The 19,231-nt window shown below is 38.9% G+C and overlaps 1 protein-coding gene across 1 annotated transcript in view; it reads left to right on the top strand.

Annotated features, from left to right (window-relative positions):
- Positions 1-19,231, top strand: part of LOC133071010 (alpha-1,6-mannosyl-glycoprotein 2-beta-N-acetylglucosaminyltransferase-like) — a 77,916-nt gene that overhangs the window by 15,026 nt on the left and 43,659 nt on the right. The window lies entirely within an intron of this gene.

Raw genomic sequence — 19,231 nt, 5'->3', positions numbered from 1 at the left:
GAGTGGAAATATTATTCAATGATTGTCAGCAGTGAGAAATGCATGGGGAGATAAAGAAAGGAGTTTGCCTCTCAGTGACAGTATATAAGGACCTATTCCTTTTATCAGAGAATCTGTACTCCAAAGAACAGACCCCGTAATGCCTATTTATCATCTACACTGGAAGCGTAACAAGCTCTACTGCCTGGCTGCTAGTCACCTGGGCCCCCTCTCCGGTGGAAGAGTGTGCTGTCCGTCCTTTCCTCCAGGCCACTGGTGTGTTAGTCCAAAGAGAGAGGAGGAGAAGCCGCGGGAGCTGCCAGAATGGTGCAGTGGAAACGTTTGGGGCTAAACTGAAAGAGATCCGCTTCTCTTTTAGAACTTCAGTTGAGTTTGTATCAGGCCAGTCTGTCTCTTCTCAACACCCTTTTAGATCAACTCCTTGAGTCTAAGACAAATATTTCACCTGTTTATAAAAACAATGTTATCTCTAGGTAGTAAGACAACTGGTAATTTATACTTTTTTGTCAGTATATTCTAAATCATATATATTCAGCAAGTAGTTCTATTAAAGAAACGCATTTTTCTGAATTTGATAGTGGTGTGGAAGTGTGGATTAATATAACCCTTCTATGGGGCAATTTTAAGACATTCTTAACTATTCAAATGTAGATACTCTTTGTTATTACAATTCTCTTTCAAGAATATATTTTAAAGAATACTGCTCGGGGATGTGCAAAGAGATACATAGAAGCATGTCCATGGAGGTATTTATAAAGCAAAACTGGAAATAGCCTAAATGTCTATCAGTAGTCAATTTATTAAATATATGATAGCTTTTTTATGCAGTCAAATAACTATTAAAAGAAAATGGTAGATCTAATAACTGTTAAAAGAAATGGTATGCTGAAATGGAGAGATCACCAAGTTGTTTTATTAAATGAAAAAGCATATGGTACAGAAGGGGGCTTTGGGGGTTCTGTTTTCTTTGTTTCTTGATCTGTGTCCAACTGGTTACATAGGAGCATTCAGCTTATAAAAAAAAAATCAAAGAGTTATAAACTTAAAATGCATGCACTTTTTTCTGTATGCACTTTATACTTCAGGAAAAATATTAAAACAGTGTACAAAATATCATGTAATGTCATTCATGCTTTCAAAACAGTAAACATTTATATCAAATGCTTTGATATTTATGCAAACTCTAGGATATGCAGATATTATCAACAAAGACGATCATCCAGATGATCTCTGGAGTAAGGAAGTTAGGACATATAGACTTTTGGATCTGTGTCTTTTGTATTTTTTAATTTCTGATAAGAGAAAAAAGTAGTTAAAATTATTTTAAATACGCAGAGTGAAGTAAGTCAGAGAAAAACAAATGTCGTATGTTAACACATGTATATGGAATCTAGAGGCATGGTGCTGATGAACCTACTTGCAAGGCAGCAGTAGAGAAGGAGACAGAGAGAACAGACTTATGGACACAGTGGAAGCAGAGGGGGGGGGAATGGGGAGAGGAGCACAGAAAGCATAGACATCACCATCTGTAAAATAGACTGCCAGTGGGAACTTGGTATATGACGCGAGGGACTCAAATCAGGTGCTCTGACAACCTAGAGGGGCGGGGTGGGGTGGGAGATGGGAGGGAGACTCGAGAGGGAGGGGACATGTGCATACCCATGGCTGCTTCAGCAATTACCCTGCAATTATTTTTTTTTTAATTACTGATACAGATTTGGTGGGAAAATTAGAATAAATCTGTGTCTTCATCACTTGAAATCAACTGTCCAGCCCTGTGGTGGTTTGCCCCTGCCTGGTCTAGATTCTCCAGTTCCAGAATTCATCACACATTTATCTGCAGTGCTCGACTCTCTTTCTTGGTCTACCAGGCTCTCTCTACATCTTTCAAGGCCTCCATTCCAAATCTAAGTGGGTGAGCATCTGTTCAACAGCTGCTACGTCCAAATTGAGAAAGGACCACATTGCAAGCAACAGGCCAGGGCAGGAAACATTCTGAGTGGAAAATGGCTTGGCAGAGTCCAACGCTCTGGGACCCATCTGAGAGGAAAAATCATTAATGTTAATCTAACCAAGCTTAGGGTGGAGGAATGGAAGCTAGGTTTCTAGAGGAAATGGCTTGAACTAAGGGCTGGTTTATTTGACAGAGACAATGAGGAATCACTTGCCTGTGCTAAATGGAGACAAGATTATCCATAATTGATACATGATTTTCAGCTGCCTTCTTTGTTCTGGTGCAGAGGAGCATGCAGTGAGATGAGGTCACAGAGCCTCCCGATCCCAAAGGCTGTGCCAAGTATGGGGTTGACATTCCCATCCTGGGTTGAGAAATAGCAGAGTTGCATACACTGGGTTGTTTACTTTTAGGTTTTGTAGGTATCCCTAAGAGGAGCTTCCCTGATGGATTAGCTGGTAAAGAATCTGTCTCCAATGCAGGAGACCCAGGTTTGATCCCTGAGGCAGAAAAATCTGCTGGAGAAGGAAATGGCAACTCACTTCAGTATTCTTGCGTGGAGAATCCCATGGACAGAGGAGCCTGGCAGGCTACAGTCCATGGGGTCACAAATAATCAGACACGACTGAGCAGAGCAAAGCAGGTATCTTGAAAACAACATCAACTAAATATCAAAGATTCCATCCACTCTAGCTTAGTGCTTAAAGGGCAAAGGATTTGGAATCAGGCTGATCCAAGCTTAAATACTGATTTTGACTCCAAGTGACAGTGTGGCCTTGAAAGTGAAACTCACTCAGTCATGTCCACTCTTTCTCCAGGGTATCAAAGCCATTCCTTTCTCCAGGGGCACTTCCCAACCCAGGGATCAAACACAGGTCTCACATTGCAGGAGGATTCTTTACCATCTGAGCCACCAGGGAAACCCAAGAATACTGGAGTGGATAGCCCACCCCTTCTCCAGCGGATCTTCCCACCCTAGGAATTGAACTGGGTTCTCCTATGTTGTAGGTAGGTTCTTTACCAGCTGAGCTACCAGGGAAGCCCTTAAATGAGTACATACATTTCAGTGTCTTCATCAGTCAAGGGAAGATAATAATATTTATCTTATGAAGTTATTTTCCGTGGTTATTAACACATTATTGACTGGGGCAATTTTTCAGAAACGAATGCCTGTGGTCAGTGATTCGTTATGAAAGAGAATATTGAAACACTCCAGTCGATAATGTTCAGGTAACAAAAGACATATAATACGTCTCTGGTCACTAAGTTGTTAACGTTGGGAAGAGATATTTATAGAGTGCTTATCATGTGCTATAATACCTATGCAGTAGTCACAATTATAATAATGTTTTATGAGAGAAAATGGAATAAATAAGGATATGGTTAGAATGGCAAAGAAATGGGATTCAGATGCATGTCTGTCTATTGCAGAACCCAGCTTACTTTGAACCCTACATTGTAACCTTATAGTTTAATCCTATCAAAATGACAGTGCACAGCCAAGATCTCTTGAAAGTACATATGCTCAATGCATGCTTCCAGTATTCTCTCAAAACTATGAAACTAACCCCTCTTTAATCTCAGTCGGGATCTTAAATGGCTCAAAACATCAATAAAAATTCTCAAGGACCAAAAACATTAGGATTGATCCACAGATCACTCTCACATGATTACAAAGTCACCATGCTAATAACTGGTGACTCTGACCCATCGCTTAAACTACATCACTGCTACTAGAAGGTTCTCTGCAGGGCAGCAATATCAGTATCACCTGAGAGCTGTCAGAAAAGCAAATGATGGCGCTGTCTCAGACCTGTTCAATTAGAATCTGATTGAAAGCTGGGTGCTCAGTTCAGTTTAGTCACTCAGTCATGTCCAACTCTTTATGACCCTATGGACTGCAGCACGCCAGAATTCCCTGTCCATCACCAATACCTGGAGTCTGTTCAAACTCATGTCCATCGAGTCGGTGATGCCATTCAACCATCTCATCTTCTGTGGTACCCTTTTCCTCCCGCCTAAATCTTTCCCAGCATCAGCGTCTTTGCCAATGAGTCAGTTCTTTGCATCAGGTGGCCAAAGTATTGGAGTTTCAGCTTCAGCATCAGTCCTTCCAGTGAATATTCAGGACTGATTTCCTTTAAGATGGACTGGTTGGATCTCCTTGCAGTCCAAGGACTCTCAAGAGTCTTCTCCAACACGACAGTTCAAAAGCATCAATTCTTCAGTGCTCTGTCTTCTTATGGTCTTCTCACATCCATACAAGACTACTGGAAAACCATAGCTTTGACTACATGGACCTTTGTTGGCAAAGTAATGTCTCTGCTTTGTAATATGCTGTCTAGGTTAGTCATAGCTTTATTCCAAGCAGCAAGCATCTTTTAATTTCATGGCTGCAGTCACCATCTGAAGTGACTTTTGGAGCCCAAGAAAATAAAGTCTGCCACTGTTTCCACTGTTTCCCCATCTGTTTGCTGTGAAGTGACAGGCCGGATGCCATGATCTTCATTTTTTGAATGTTGCATTTTAAGCCAGCTTTTTCACTCTCCTCTTTCACTTCCATCAAGGGACTCTTTAGTTCCTCTTCACTTTCTGCTGTAAGCCTGGTGTCGTCTGCGGTGTTATATTATTTATTATTATTTTATTATTAATATTTCTCTTAACAATCTTGATTCCAGCTTGTGCTTCATCCAGCCCAGCATTTCACATGTTATACTCTGCATGTAACTTAAATAAGCAAGGTGGCAATACACAGCCTTGATGTATTCCTTTCCCAATTTGGAACCAAGCCATTGTTCCAAGTCCAGTTCTAACTGTTGCTTCTTGACCTGCATACAGATTTCTCTGGAAGCAGGTAAGGTGGTCTGGTGTTCCCATCTCTAAGAATTTCCCACAATTTCTTGTGATCCACAGAGTCAAAGGCTATAGCACTATCAATGAAGCAGAAGCAGGTGTTTTTCTGGAATTCTCTTGCTATTTCTGTGATCCAACAGAGTTAGCAATTTGATCTCTGGTTCATCTGCCTTTTCTAAATCCAGTTTAACATCTGAAGTTCTTGGTTCATGTACTGTTGCTAGCTTGGAGAATTTTCAGCATTACTTTGCTAGTGTGTGAGATGAGTGCAGTTCTATGGTAGTTTGAACATTCTTTGACATTACCTTTCTATGGGATTGGAATGAAAACAGACCTTTTCCAGTCGGGTGGCCACTGCTAAGTGCAACACTTTAGCAGCATCGTCTTTTAGGATTTGAAATAGCTCAACTGGAATTCCATCACCTCCACTAGCTTTGTTCATAGTGAAGCTTCCTAAGGCCCACTTGACCTCACACTGCTGGATGTCTGGCTCTAGGTGAGTGACCACACTATTGTGGTTATCTGGGTCATTAAAATATTTTTTTGTACAGTTCTTCTGTGTATTCTTGTCACCTATTCTTAAGATCTTCTACTTCTGTTAGATCCATACCATTTCTGTCCTTTATTAAGCCCATCTTTACATGAAATGTTCCCTTGGTATCTCTAATTTTCTTGACGAGATCTCTAGTCCTTCCAGTCTATTGTTTTCCTTTATTTTTTTGCATTGATCACTGAGAAAGGCTTTCTTATCTCTCCTTGCTATCCTTTGGAACTTTGCATTCAGATGGATATATCTTCCCTTTTCTCCTTTGCCTTTCATTTAGGAGGGCATTTTAACAAGCTTTCCATAGTGACTGTACTAGTTTGCATTCCCACCAACAGTGTAAGAGGGTTCCCTTTTCTCCACACCCTCTCCAGCATTTCTTGCTTGTGGACTTTTGGATAGTGGCCATCCTGACTGGCGTGTAATGGTACCTCATTGTGGTTTTGATTTGCATTTCTGTGATAATGTGTACAGCCACTATGGAGAACAGTGTGGAGATTCCTTAAAAAACTGGAAATAGGACTGCCATATGACCCAGCAATCCCACTCCTGGGCATACACACCGAGGAAACCAGAACTGAAAGAGACATGTGTACCCCAATGCTCATCGCAGGACTGTTTATAATAGCCAGGACATGGAAGCAACCTAGATGCCCATCAGCAGATGAATGGATGAGAAAGCTATGGTACAAATACACAATGGAATATTACTCGGCCATTAAAAAGAACTCATTTGAATCAGTTCTAATGAGATGGGTGAAACTGGAGCCCATTATACAGAGTAAATTAAGCCAGAAAAATAAACACCAATACAGTATACTAACACATATATATAGAATTTAGAAAGATGGTAATGATAACCCTATATGCAAGACAGAAAAAGAGACACAGATGTATAGAACAGACTTTTGGACTCTGTGGGAGAAGGCGAGGGTGGGATGATCTGAGAGAATAGCATTGAAACAAGTATATTATCAAGTGTGAAACAGATCACCAGTCCAGGTTGGATGCATGAGACAAGTGCTCGGGGCTGGTGCACTGGGAAGACCCAGGGGGACGGGATGGGGAGGGAGGTGGGAGGGGGTTCAGGATGGGGACACATGTAAATCCATGGCTGATTCATGTCAATGTGTGGCAAAAACCACTACAATATGGTAAAGTAATTAGCCTCCAGCTAATAAAAATAAATGAAAAAAAAAAAAAAAACAAAAAAACAAGCTCTCCAATTGATTCACATACATGCTAAATTCTTAAAAAACACTGGGCCTAGAATAAGAACAAGTCAGTAGCTATAAGGGAAGCAAGGGAGGCGAAGTTTGTATCCACATTACTGGTCCATTTCTCCAGGTTATCTCATCTTTAAATTATTTCTCCCTTACATGCTGTTTGGGAAGGGGTGGGCGGGGGAAGATAGTGTAGACCGGAGGAGGAGGAATTAAATTTAGCTGCTTCCTAAAACTTTGAGGGATTTTTCTAACACCAGTAAGGCTCAGATAACCTAGAAAAGATTTTCTCTTCTGTTTTCTTTTGTTTTAAAACTTTCTTGAAGAATTCTGCTTCCATGATAGCTCAGTTGGTAAAGAATCCGCTTGCAGAGCAGGAGACCTCAGTTCGATTCCTGGGTTGGGAAGATCTGCTAGAGAAGGGATTCTGTTGAGATAATTGTGTTCTCTGGACCAGGAGTCAGGAATCTGAGTTCTGGTTATTCTTTCCATTCTCCATCTCTTTCATCATCTCAGATCCTTCCCTCTCTGCTCTTTACCTCCTTCCTTGCCTCTTTTTTTAGAGGCTTTAAACAATGCAAATTTATTATACTTTTGGGAGTTGCAAGTCTGAAATAGCTTTCACTGGGCTAAAATCGAGATGATGTTAGGGCTACATTTCTTTGTAGAAGCTCTAGGGGAAAGCTTGTTTTATTTTTTCCCAGCTTTTAAAGGCTGCCTGCATTCCTCAGCTCATGGCCCCTTTCTCCATCTTCAAAGCCAGCAGTATAACATCTTTAAATCTTCCTCTGATTCTTAACTTTTCTGCCTTACATTTTCCGTTTTTTTTTTTTTTTATTGGAGAATAACTACTTTACAATGTTGTGTTAATTTCTGCTGTACAATGAAGTGAATCAGCTATATGTATACATATATTCCCCCCTGTTGGACCTCCTTCCCCACCCCCCAACCCACTCATCTTAGTTATCACAGAGCACTGAGCTGAGCTTACTGTGCTTCATAGCAGGTTCCTGTTAGCGATCTGTGTTACCCATGTGTGTATGTATGTCAGCCCTGATCTTCCATTTCATCCCACTCTCCCTTTCCTCTCTGGTGTCCACATGTCCATTCTCTACATCTATGTCTCTGTTCCTGCTTTGGAAATAGGGTCATCTGTACCATTTTTCTAGATTCCATATATATGGATTAATACATAATATTTGATTTTCTGTTTCTGACCTACTTCATTCTTCCCTATTAGTAGCTGGTCTGTTTGGGGAATTAATTGTGAATAAAGAAGAAGACACCTCTAACCTCAGGGAGAATATAGGCCTCTGCAGAGATATAAGAAATTAATGAGCAAATTCAAGGCAGTGTGATCCATGGAATGACCAGACACAGTCTTCCCAGAGGAAGAGTTAGCTAGGATGAGATTTGGTTAGGCAAGAACTTTGGAGTGAGGGAAGGGCTGATGGGACTATGGCCAAAACGACTTAAAGAAGGGTGAACATGCAAAAAATTGTAATAAGGCCTCATGGCTTGAAAAGAGAAGAAATGAAGGGGCAAGTTGATAATCAGGCTCAAGAAAGCTGGCAACTGGAAGAGTGGGGACCCTGAGTGATCAAGAAGGCAGTCCCTCTCTCAGAGATAATACATGGCTTGGGGATAAGGGTGAAGAAGGATGCTACTGTCTACTCTCTCTTCGTCTCAATCTAGGATTCATCAGGGGAACTCAAACACGGTTTCTGATCTAAAACAATTCTCATTAACAGAAAAACACGTACCTGGAAGAAATTCAGTAAATTTGAAACTCAGATTTCATACAGAAGCACTTCATGGCTTGTCCTTGGGGTCCCTAGGTCAGTATTGCTTAGTGGTTACAAAACTTTGGAGTTAGCCAAACAGAGATGCAGCATCAAATTTCCATACTGCCTTTGTGTCCATGTGCAAGGTTATTAAAGTTATCAGACTTGAACTTTACATCTTCTTATCTGTATAATACAAATAACAAAGCCTACCTCCGACAATGCTGCAAAGATTAAAGGAGATAATAATGGCACAGGGTTTGGGTAGCAGTAAGCCCTCAAGGGTTCTAATTAAAACATTCCCTGTCCTTTTATTCACTTGAGTGATCAGCAAGCACTTTGTCCCTATTCTATAAGAGAGTAAGAGGATCTCTTTTCTTTGCTCCAGGGGATTTGGGTCGAATAAATGTAATGTTTAATGGGAATTTCAGAGATGAGAACTATTGGATAGAGGAATAGATTAATAGGATTGGCAACATTTGAGTTGAATCTTGAAGGATATACTGAAAAGGAAAAGGAAATAAGTATAGAATGTATTCTGAAAATGACTACAGTTTATTGAGTGCTTACCAAGTTCTGGGCATTGTTGTGGGTACAATTCTTATATTGACTTATTTTCTCCTCACAAAAGCTTCAGGAAATGAATACCATCAATTGTCCCCATTTTATGAGGCAAGAGACAGGAGCAGAAGTCAAGTATTACTTGCCCAAGGTTATATAACTATTAGGCTTCCCTGGTGGCTCAGATGGTAAGAATTCACCTGCAATGCAGGAGACCTGGGGTTGATCCCTGGGTTGGGAAGATCCCCTGGAGAAGGGAAAGGCTACCCACTCCAGTAATCTTGCCTGAAGAATTTCATGGACAGAGGAGCCTTGTGGGCTACAGTCCATGGGGCTGCAAAGAATCAGACACAACTGAGCTAATAAGCATACAACTGTTAAGACACAACGCCAAGGTTTGATTCTAAGTAGCCAGCCACAGAGGCTTTTTTAGTCATTATCATTTATATTCTACTTAATTATACCTCCATTTTATTTCAAATTAATTTTAAAAAGTAAATAGATGGGCTCGGCTGGAGGATAAGGTGTTTGAAGGGGATTATTTGGAGAAATCACCACATAGAAAGGGATTAAAGTCTCTCTTGGGGTGCGCAGGTGAGTAGCAAAGATTTCTGAGAAGAAATATTTAGAACTAATACTTCCATGTGGTAGAAATAAGCCCTCTGTTGCCCTTATTTCGTTGCCTCACATTTATATGAACCAAAATGTATTCTGCTCACACAAACCACTTCAGCATCTTTTGTTTTTAATCTTTCCAACATAGGAGAACAAATTTAACAATGAGATTCTGTTTCTGTTCTCTCCTGTACATGTGGAATAATTAAATTTGCATCCCACTTCAGTGTTGGATCTGCTATTTGAAGGGAAATGTATCAATTGGACACATGCCCCATGATTTCTAGTCTGTAAATAAGGCATTTGGAGGAGGGAGACGAAAAGGCAGCTTCTTTCTCCCAAGCAATAATCACAGTAAAATCTTCACTTAAAAACAGCTTGTTTGAGGCTGGATTAATTCCCATTTGAGAAGGGCCAAACGAAAGGGAGGAACCTAGAGCAAAGCAGTGTGTAATTATGCAAAATCCTGGAGGACTCTGACAGGAAAAGTTTGCGAGGGGCTTCAGCCGGCAGATCCCTGAAAAGGACCTTAGTCAGGAAGCTGGGGGACCGCTTTCAGTCTCCGGTGTATTTCTGAGGTCCTAGTGGCTTTTTCTGTATAGAACCCGAGGACTTGCCCTGATTCATTGAAGATAAAAATGATGTAGAGTACAATGAATTGATGCTTGGATTTGGGAGTGAGGAGGTGAACTTAAATTTCAGTCCTGACACTGTGTATCTATAAGACCTTGGGCAAATTTCTTGCATCTTGGAGATGTTTCCCTGATAGCTCAATTGGTAAAGAATCCGCCTGCAATGCAGGAGGCCCTGGGTTGGGAAGATCCCCTGGAGAAGGGATAGGCTACCCACTCCTGTATTCTTGGGCTTCCCTTGTGGCTCAGCTGGTAAGGAATCCACCTGCAATGCAGGAGACCTGGGTTTAATCCCTGGGTTAGGAAGATCCCCTAGAGAGGGGAAAGGCTATCCACTCTAGTATTCTGGCCTGGAGAATTCCATGGACTGACTGTACAGCCCATGGGGTCACAAAGAGTCGGACACTACTGAGCAACTTTCACTTTCAATTTCTTTCACTGTGTTTTTTAAAAAAGGAAAAAGCATAGGATATTTATGTCTACTTCTTAAGGAAGGTACAATTTTTTTTTTTTAAAGAATAACGTGCTAAAGCTCCTGATACATGTTACTCAAATAACGTTTTCCTAAATTCTCTTTCCTTTCAGTGTCACTCTAAAATGTACCATTATTTTGTTTAAATAAATTATATTTTGAGATGTTGGGAGAGAAATAGATGTAGAAGGGTGAGCTACTTATCTAAATGGCAGTAGTCTGGGACATTGATAGGGATAACTTTACTAGTTAACTAAGATATCGTATTAGTAACAAAAACAAAATTCTCACCTGGTAATCCCCTTCGTTTTCATACCAACCTCAGCTTCTCTTTTCTGCCCCAATTAATACTGTTAAAAAAACTGAATGAGCAAACTTTTCCTTAACTATTTTTATTTTCCACCACCTGGTAATCCACATGAGAACAGAAACTGTGGCTGATTTGCTAATGATTTTATCACTGTTCTTTCTCCCAGTACCTGGAATATATTGATATATAGCATGAATAAGTGAATTATATATATATATATATAGTAAAGTAAAGAATGTTTGGCTGATTAGGATAGTAAACAATAAAGTGTATATATATGTAAACAGTAAACAGTAAAGTATATATATATATATAAAGTATATATATATGAATTATATACATATATATATATATGTATATATATATATAGTAAAATAAAGAATGTTTGGCTGATTAAGATAAAGTAAGAAACAATTCTTATTTGGTTAACCAAATAGAAGTTCTAACCCGCCACTCCTCATCCCAAATTCTAGAGATAAGAATTTGTTTCTAAGTGAAAATGGAGTGCTTTTTTTTTTTAATGACTCCCAATACACCACTACATGAAACACTAGCCACATCATCAAAATGCAGAAATAGTAACATTTTTCATAGCTGAAAAGTGGATTTTTTTTTGTAAACACAATCTTCTTTGTCTTCCCTTTCCTCCACTGATTGTGGTGTGGAGAATGGATCAGACAGATCAAGAAGTGGAAGCAGGGGGACCCTTAGGTAGCAAATGTCTAGGGGATTTACAGTGGCAGCCTTGATGAGGATGGAAGCAGAGCAAATAGAATATAAATTTGAGATATATTTTGAAGTAGACCTGAAAGGACCAGAAGAGCTTTGGAGGCAGAGAAGGAGAAAAAGGAATGGGTTAAGATTGACTCCTATGCTGTTTGATCTGAGCTAACAAATGGATATTGAATCTATTTACTGAGAATATGGATTTTGGTGGGAAGGGGTGGTGGGGAGACATTTTTCTTTTATTTTGGGAGGTAGAGGTAGGGGGCTGATGAAATATGCCTGTCACTTTTGTTTAATTTTTCTACCTGAAGATACTGTTTGTGATGCCTATCACATCAAAGAAGAAATTTCTATTTGGCAGTTAGCATTATGAATGTAGAATTCAAACACAAGCCCTGGATTGTCAATGAATTTGATCCATTGAATTCTTACCTATAAAAGTGGTGTTTTAAGCCATGGTATTGGATGAATCTACACTTAGGAAATTTTATCTTCCTCTCTTAAATGAGTACCAGTGTCAACCAGTGTCAACCAGGTCCCATGGGTATTCAGATTCCAAAACTGGATTCATATCTTGCAGTAAAAAATAATATGCATCCTAAACTTAAGAATTCAAGGGAAAAATATTGGGAGAAGTTAAAGGTTTTAAGTCAGTGTTCCTAGAACTAAACTTAGAAATGGTTTAAAAGTTTTTGGAATGTCCTTATGTTTACAGAATCATATAATTTTAGGGTTATATGATAGTTAAACTTTTAGACTATTATCCTTTTGAAGAAGAATAAATTTGAAGAATAACTATACAAAATCCCTGGTAAGTTATTAAAAAAATCAGTATTTACACACTTTCTTTGATTGGGGAAGCATTTTTGATTGCATTTACTTTTATTATTTGGTTCATAAAGAATTAGCATGAGTTTTTCTAATGATAATTCTGTAGATATTTGAAGACAGTGATATTATTAGTATCTCTTCCTCCCACAAAGATTTATAGCCCTGGGCTTTTTTTAAAGCCTTTTTCTCTAGTCTTGATCATTTTAGTCTCTTATTCCCTTCATCTCCTTGCTGAATGAGCTACCATTTTCATAGGTAGCCCTCAAAAAAATCTGTATTTCAAGATATGTTATAATGTTAAGATATTTCTAATGGTTAACAGATGAGACATTTGTTTGAAAGAGACAGTTGGAGGTATTGTGTGATGGCAAAGGAAAATTGAAGTTTACAGACATGTGTCAATTGTTTCTAGACTCTTTTAGAACAACAATAGGTACATGGGACAATTCATTTTCCCAATTATAGGGATTAATTGTGCTGCTAAAATTTTGTCCTCAGCTCTTAGAGTAGGGGATTTGGCATGATTTTAACTCTCCTGGCCACCTTTCTTTTTCTTCATTTCCCTATGGGAAGGAACAATTCTTTCTAAAATGAAGAACTACATTTCACAGGTAGGCAAAAACACTGATGAAAATGAGTGCTTATATGTGGGCTTTCTCTTCCTCTCTCTTGCCTTTTCTGTCTTTGCTGTGGGCAACTCGGCTGGGCTGTACAGGATGGCGTGCTGTCCTGTTTTCCTGTTTTGACTTTGGATGCGTGAGCGAGGCGGACCTGTGCGTCTCATCCTTACGTCTGCTTGGGGAACAGCCTAGGTGACTGCTCTTCCACACTTCCTTCGTCTACTCTTCTTTTGCAGGCATATCTGAACGTATGGATCCCACTACAGGTATTTAAAACAGGAGGGAGGTTGGAGGTCTGCCTTGACTTCACATCTAAGTCATGTTCTTTCACTCCCCTGTTTGCCAGAGCCCTACAGAAAGAAGTTCAGGTATTCACTCGGTGATTTATAAACAAGTGGTTTGCTTCCTATTTGGTTAATTTTCTTTTAATATCTATAGCACTGGGCAAAAGTGCCAAAGGCGGACTGGTGAGCAGTACTCCATTTTCCTCCAACAAGCATGAAACATTGTTTTCCATCTCCCGCACGTGAACCTCATTGATGAAGTTTCCTGATTTACACAAATTCACATTGATTTCCTTTCTCTGTTTTCTTCATCATTTATAGCCCATCACCGTGGACTTAAGTGCTAAATTATTTTCTTCCTCAAATATGATAGTGATTGTTTTATGTCCACTAATTAAATTATAACATCCCTGAAGGTAGAACTAGTTATTATATTTGAATTTATTTTTTTGTAATCCTGTGTGTGTGAACATAAAGCTGACAATCTACTATAAAGTCTATGAAGACTTCTGGACATTATTTTAAAGATCACCACTTGATATTAAGTTCACAATATTAAAAATTCAGCTTTTCTTCTTTTAATTGTAAATGCTATCTCCACATATAAAATCATATCCTGGTAAATGGAAGATATTAATAAAATGCCAGGTGTGGGGAGTTTTGCCGGTGAACTGCATCAAAGTTAAGATGGGCTTGAAAGTGAGAGTCATTCAGTTGTGTCCAACTCTTTGCTGCCCCGTTGACTATACAGTCCACAGAATTCTCCAGGCTAGAGTACTGAAGTGGGTAGCCTTTCCCTTCTGCAGGAGATCTTCTGAACCCTGGGGTTGAACCCATGTGTCCCACATTGCAGGTGGATTTTTTAGGAGCTGAGCCACCTGGAAAGCCCAAGAATACTGGAGTGTGGAGCTTATCCCTTCTCCAGCGGATCTCCCCAGTCCAGGAGTTGAACCAGCTTCTTCTGCATTGCAGGCGGATTCTTAACCAGTTGAGCTACCAGGGAAGCCCAAGATGGGCTTAGCCCATTAAATTTGAAAAATTACTCTGCTTCCAAAAATATAAAGAAGATTATTATTTTCTTGTTTTAATGCAAGCACAGCCATTTCCTGAAGCTCTGGCCCCTCACCTGTCCCCTGTGTCTCTTTTTAATCCTTCGTTGACCTACCCACCTCCCATGTCTCCTGTGCTTTCCATCTCTGAGTTACAGGACACGGAGATGCAAGCAGAATATTCCTAAGTCACAAAATACAATCCATCAGCACCTCTTTTATATTGCACAGAAATGAATCCGCTTTAGCTCAGAAAGTAGATATATCAATTTAAGTGGAAGATTTTTGACAGTTTAATTCAAATTAAGTCCACTTTGTTCACTTAGAGAGGATCTGAGAGGGGATGTAGGAGTATGGAGTGGGGAGTCGGGGGTAAGCATGTCCTATTAGAAGAAAACAAATGTACTTTTTCATGTTAAACCTATCTGTGGAGATTTTTAGTTTAAAAAAACAAGACATCACAACAAGCTGCTAATTTATGTTCCCTCAACAAATGGTGAATTACTCACTGCATTTTATATTGCTCTTTCTTTGCTTTTGGCTGGATCTTGACAATCCTGAGCTATTACTGGGAGACGGAGAGAGGCACGACTCTTTCCCTCCTCTGGAGCTGGCTGCTCTGCTTGGCCGTGATTCGTTTAATGAAGCGTTTGCTAAAAGGCTTGATCAGTGCATAATGGCGTTGACATTTTCCGGACCTACAGTGCTGGGTTTGAAATGAGAAAGCCTGTGCAGTACAGTATTTTTGAGCATTTAGGCTTTTTGGTCTTGAGATTTCAACTATCTTAACATGTGGTCCTCAAATAGTGTTAGTCATAGCCTAACTTTTGAAGATGAATCTGACACACTAATCTCTGCAAAAAAAAAAAAAAAAAAAATCCACAAACTTTAAATCAGCAATAAGAAATAATAATGCTTACAAAACTTTTGAAAATAAAATAAATGAGGCAAGCAGTCTGCAGTAAGGCAATTGGGAGGGATGGGGCAAGGTAAAAATGGAAAGCCTGTGTTTCATCTAAAAGGAGAAATGAAAACAGTATTTACCTTTTGCTTATTGTTGTCATGGACAAAGTGTACCCATAGTTTTATTGGATGTTCCAGTTTTTCAAGAGAATATGAAAAAACAAAAACAAAAACAAGCCAGATTGTAATGTGAAGTCTTTGAAACTTTAAATGTCAGCTCAGGCCATATAAAACATATCTGGGACTGAGTTTCACTTATGCATCTCCATGAGATGCTCTGTTTTAGACCATGATATGGAGCTAGAATATACATACTCTGCTGACACTGCTTCTGTCTCACATGCCATGGAAAAGCTGCTCATTGATCATAGACTTCTTCCCCTACAGAGTCTAGAAATGAACTCAGAAGTCTTCCCAACAGTCACTGCAATCAGCCTCTCCCAACCATTGATTGTGAATATATAAGAAGAAATCCCAGACAACGGAGAGACTTGGTTGTGTGTTCAAAGAATTCCCTCTGTGTGATAGATTTTAAAACTTGAATAAAAAGTTGGGTCAGACACTAAATTACAGTAATTATACCTCATTATTTGATTGTCTTGTTCAACTTATAAATCGTGTTCAAATATTTTCTAATTTGAGTCACTAACATTCTTATAAGGTAAGACAGAAATTGTGTCTATAGCAAAATGAAGAAAGCAAATGTTCAGAGAAGTTAAGTGAGTTGCCAGAGATCACACATCTAATAATTAGAGGCATATGGAGTAGTAGCTCAGGTAGCTGGGAATCTTTATAATTATTTAAAAACCAGAGAAGAATTAAGAAGAATTAAGCTCACAGTACAGAAGCAAAAAGAAGCAATGAAAGGTTCTACTGCGGGGAGGGGTGGTGGTTAGTTAACCAGCATCAACCTTAATTACCAAGTGCATCTGGGGAGTAAACACCTCTGCTCTCCCGGTAAACCTGAGCTATTTGAGTTGAGTGATCATACTTTATGGAGACCTTTCTCACTCTCTCTTGGTTGTCATTAACCAGAATTGCAGATGAGAGAAGGAAACATTCAAATTAGAGAGAAAGATACACAGAGACAGGCAGATCGGAGATTCCAAGAGCTCTTCTGCTTTTAGTTGGTCAGCTATAGAGAAGCAATAGAGAAGGCAGGACTTCCATTGTTCCTTCTGATCTTTATTTCCCACCTGGGTAATTGCATTGCCTGTCCACCATGGTGACCATCCAATTGTTCTTCTTATCATTGTAAAATACTTAGCCTGGTTCCTCTCCATATGTGAGTGAATCATTGGATGGAGGCCCTTTCAGCAGAAAATGGTGATTAGGGTGATGCTCTAACCCTCATCCCCATCCCCCAGACGCAAGGCCGCTGTGATGACGGTGGTGGTGGTGCCGATTGGTTATGTTTGTAATCCTTTCTGCTTGTGTGTTTTTATTGAGCTACAATATGTTTCATACATTGTTTTACACTAGATTGTCACAAAAACCTTCGCAGGTAAGCAGAGCAGGTAGTACGAGAGGCAGAAAGATCAATGCTTGCAATCTTCACCAATTAAATGTCAAAATCAAATAAAAGCAATCGCAAAAGCTAACATTTGCAATGTGGGAACTCAGGGAGGAAAATCTCAAGAAAAATACTGGTAGACACAATAGAATTGTATTACAGTTTAATAGTGTTAGAACCATAAACAGCCACACTCATTCCAATTCAGTAATTCTTGAATTTTAGAGTTAATTCTTTTAGATTAATAATCCTATGGTTACCAGAGGTGATTAGATTAAGACACCTCTATTGCCTACGCTGACTTTTAGGGATTGTGGTATTATTTGTGCAGAGAGCAAGGCATGAAAAAAATGTTCAAAATACTTTTTTCTCAACCCCAATTTTATGACATTTCAGGAATGTGTTTATGTGTGTGATGAGTTTTTTTAACTGTGCTTAGTTCTGAATTTCACCACATTCAGAAAAATGGAATTTGTTTGGCCCTATTCCTGATTACTATTCATACAGATAATTTTGCTGATGTGAAAATATTCTTGATTACCTTCAACAATCCCATTTTTCCCCAAGATCTCTACTCATTTTGGTGTTACTCATGCCAAATCCCAACCACCATTTTATTAAAAGCCTTTCTATTAAATACCTTGAACTTAAATCCAATATTCCTTGAATAAACTTACATGTAGAGTGCTTGTCATAGTGGCCCACATCACAAATATTTAATGATCTTTTTTTAGCTTAAAAATTATGTCACATTTTTTTATCTAAAGTGAAAAATGAAAGTGTTCATCACTCAGTCATGTCAGACTCTTCAACACCATGGACTTAACCCATCAGGCTCCTCTGTCCATGGAATTCTCCAGCAAGGATAGTGGAGTGGATAGCCATTCCCTTCTCCTGGGGATCTTCCAGACGGAGGGATTGAACCCAGTTCTCCTGTATTGCAAGCAGATTCTTTACCGTCTGAGCCACCATGGAAGTCCTTTTTATCTAAAGTTAACATCAAACCCTTCAAAATTCATTCAGCTATTTATCCATCCTATCAGTCATGCATCCATTCATCTATTCAATCATGCTGTCAGTCAAAAATATTTCTTGAGTGCTAAATATGAGTCAGAACCTTGTGAGTAAGACACAGTCCCTGCCTTGTGGGTGATTATTGTCGAGTACATAGATCTCAACTGAAATGATCCGTGAGGATTTTCAAAAATTCGTACACTTGGATCTGATCCCAGAAATTCTTATTCAGATTGTTTAATGTAAGACTCAGTTATTTGAAATTTAAAACAAGCAAATCAGATGATTTTGGAGTATTTATAAACCACAATGAGAAATACTGGCTTATTAATCTCATATCAGTAATTTACATTATAATTCCCATGTTTCCCATTATGATAGGTAAAATGTGGAATGGCTTCAAGAATTTTCAAGGACTATAAACTAGGGGGGAAAGTGAAAAACAGCTGATATTAAGACAGGCATTCTTCTTCTATCTACGCTGATGTTTTCACACTACTTGCTCTATCAGAACAAGATACTTTCTCTTCTTGCCAGAAAAAGAACATGCTTTCTCTTCTTGTCAGAAAATCAAACTAAAACCTGATCAGTCTGTGTAAAACTACAAATTTTTACAGTATAAAAAAATAGAAAAATGCTAGATGACATCACAGAAAGCAATAAGCAAATATTGAGATCACTGGAAATGCTATAGGACAAATAAGCTTTTTTCAATAAACTGAATGAAAATATATGGAGGGAAGTCCTATATTCTGAAAGAGACTCAAGAGACCTCTCTAGCAACTACAATATATGAACCATATATGGATTCTAATTTAAAAAACAAACTATTAAAAATACAAAGCCATCAGGGAACTTTGGCTATTGACTTATCTGATGTTATTAAAGAGCTTTTACTAACTTCTTTGAGTCTAAAGTGGTATTTTTAAAAGTTTTAATTTTACTAGCGATACCTATTAAAATATTCATAAAAGAAATTATATCATGCTAGGAATTTACTTTAAAATAATCTGAGTGGAGAATCGTTGTAGGTATATATAAAATAGAATTGGCCGTGGTTTGATAACTGTGGAAGTTAGTGTGGGCTTCTATTTTTGTTACATATTTGACACTTACCGAAATAAAATCCTGAAAAACAATGCTGCTGCATGTGCTGCCTGGAAGGAGGGTAAAACCACTAGAATCTCAGGCCATGGGCGGTGCCCAGCCCTAGAGTAGCAGCGCAGAGTCTGAAATTTCATTTTTTGAGTGGTACAGTTTGCAAGCAGGGCCAAGTATGAATC

Source organism: Dama dama, chromosome 16, assembly GCF_033118175.1.
Source record: "Dama dama isolate Ldn47 chromosome 16, ASM3311817v1, whole genome shotgun sequence".
In the NCBI taxonomy this organism is placed as follows: Eukaryota; Metazoa; Chordata; class Mammalia; order Artiodactyla; family Cervidae; genus Dama; species Dama dama.
The sequence above is the reverse complement of the archived record's forward strand: the minus strand, read 5'-3'. Positions and strand labels throughout refer to the sequence as shown.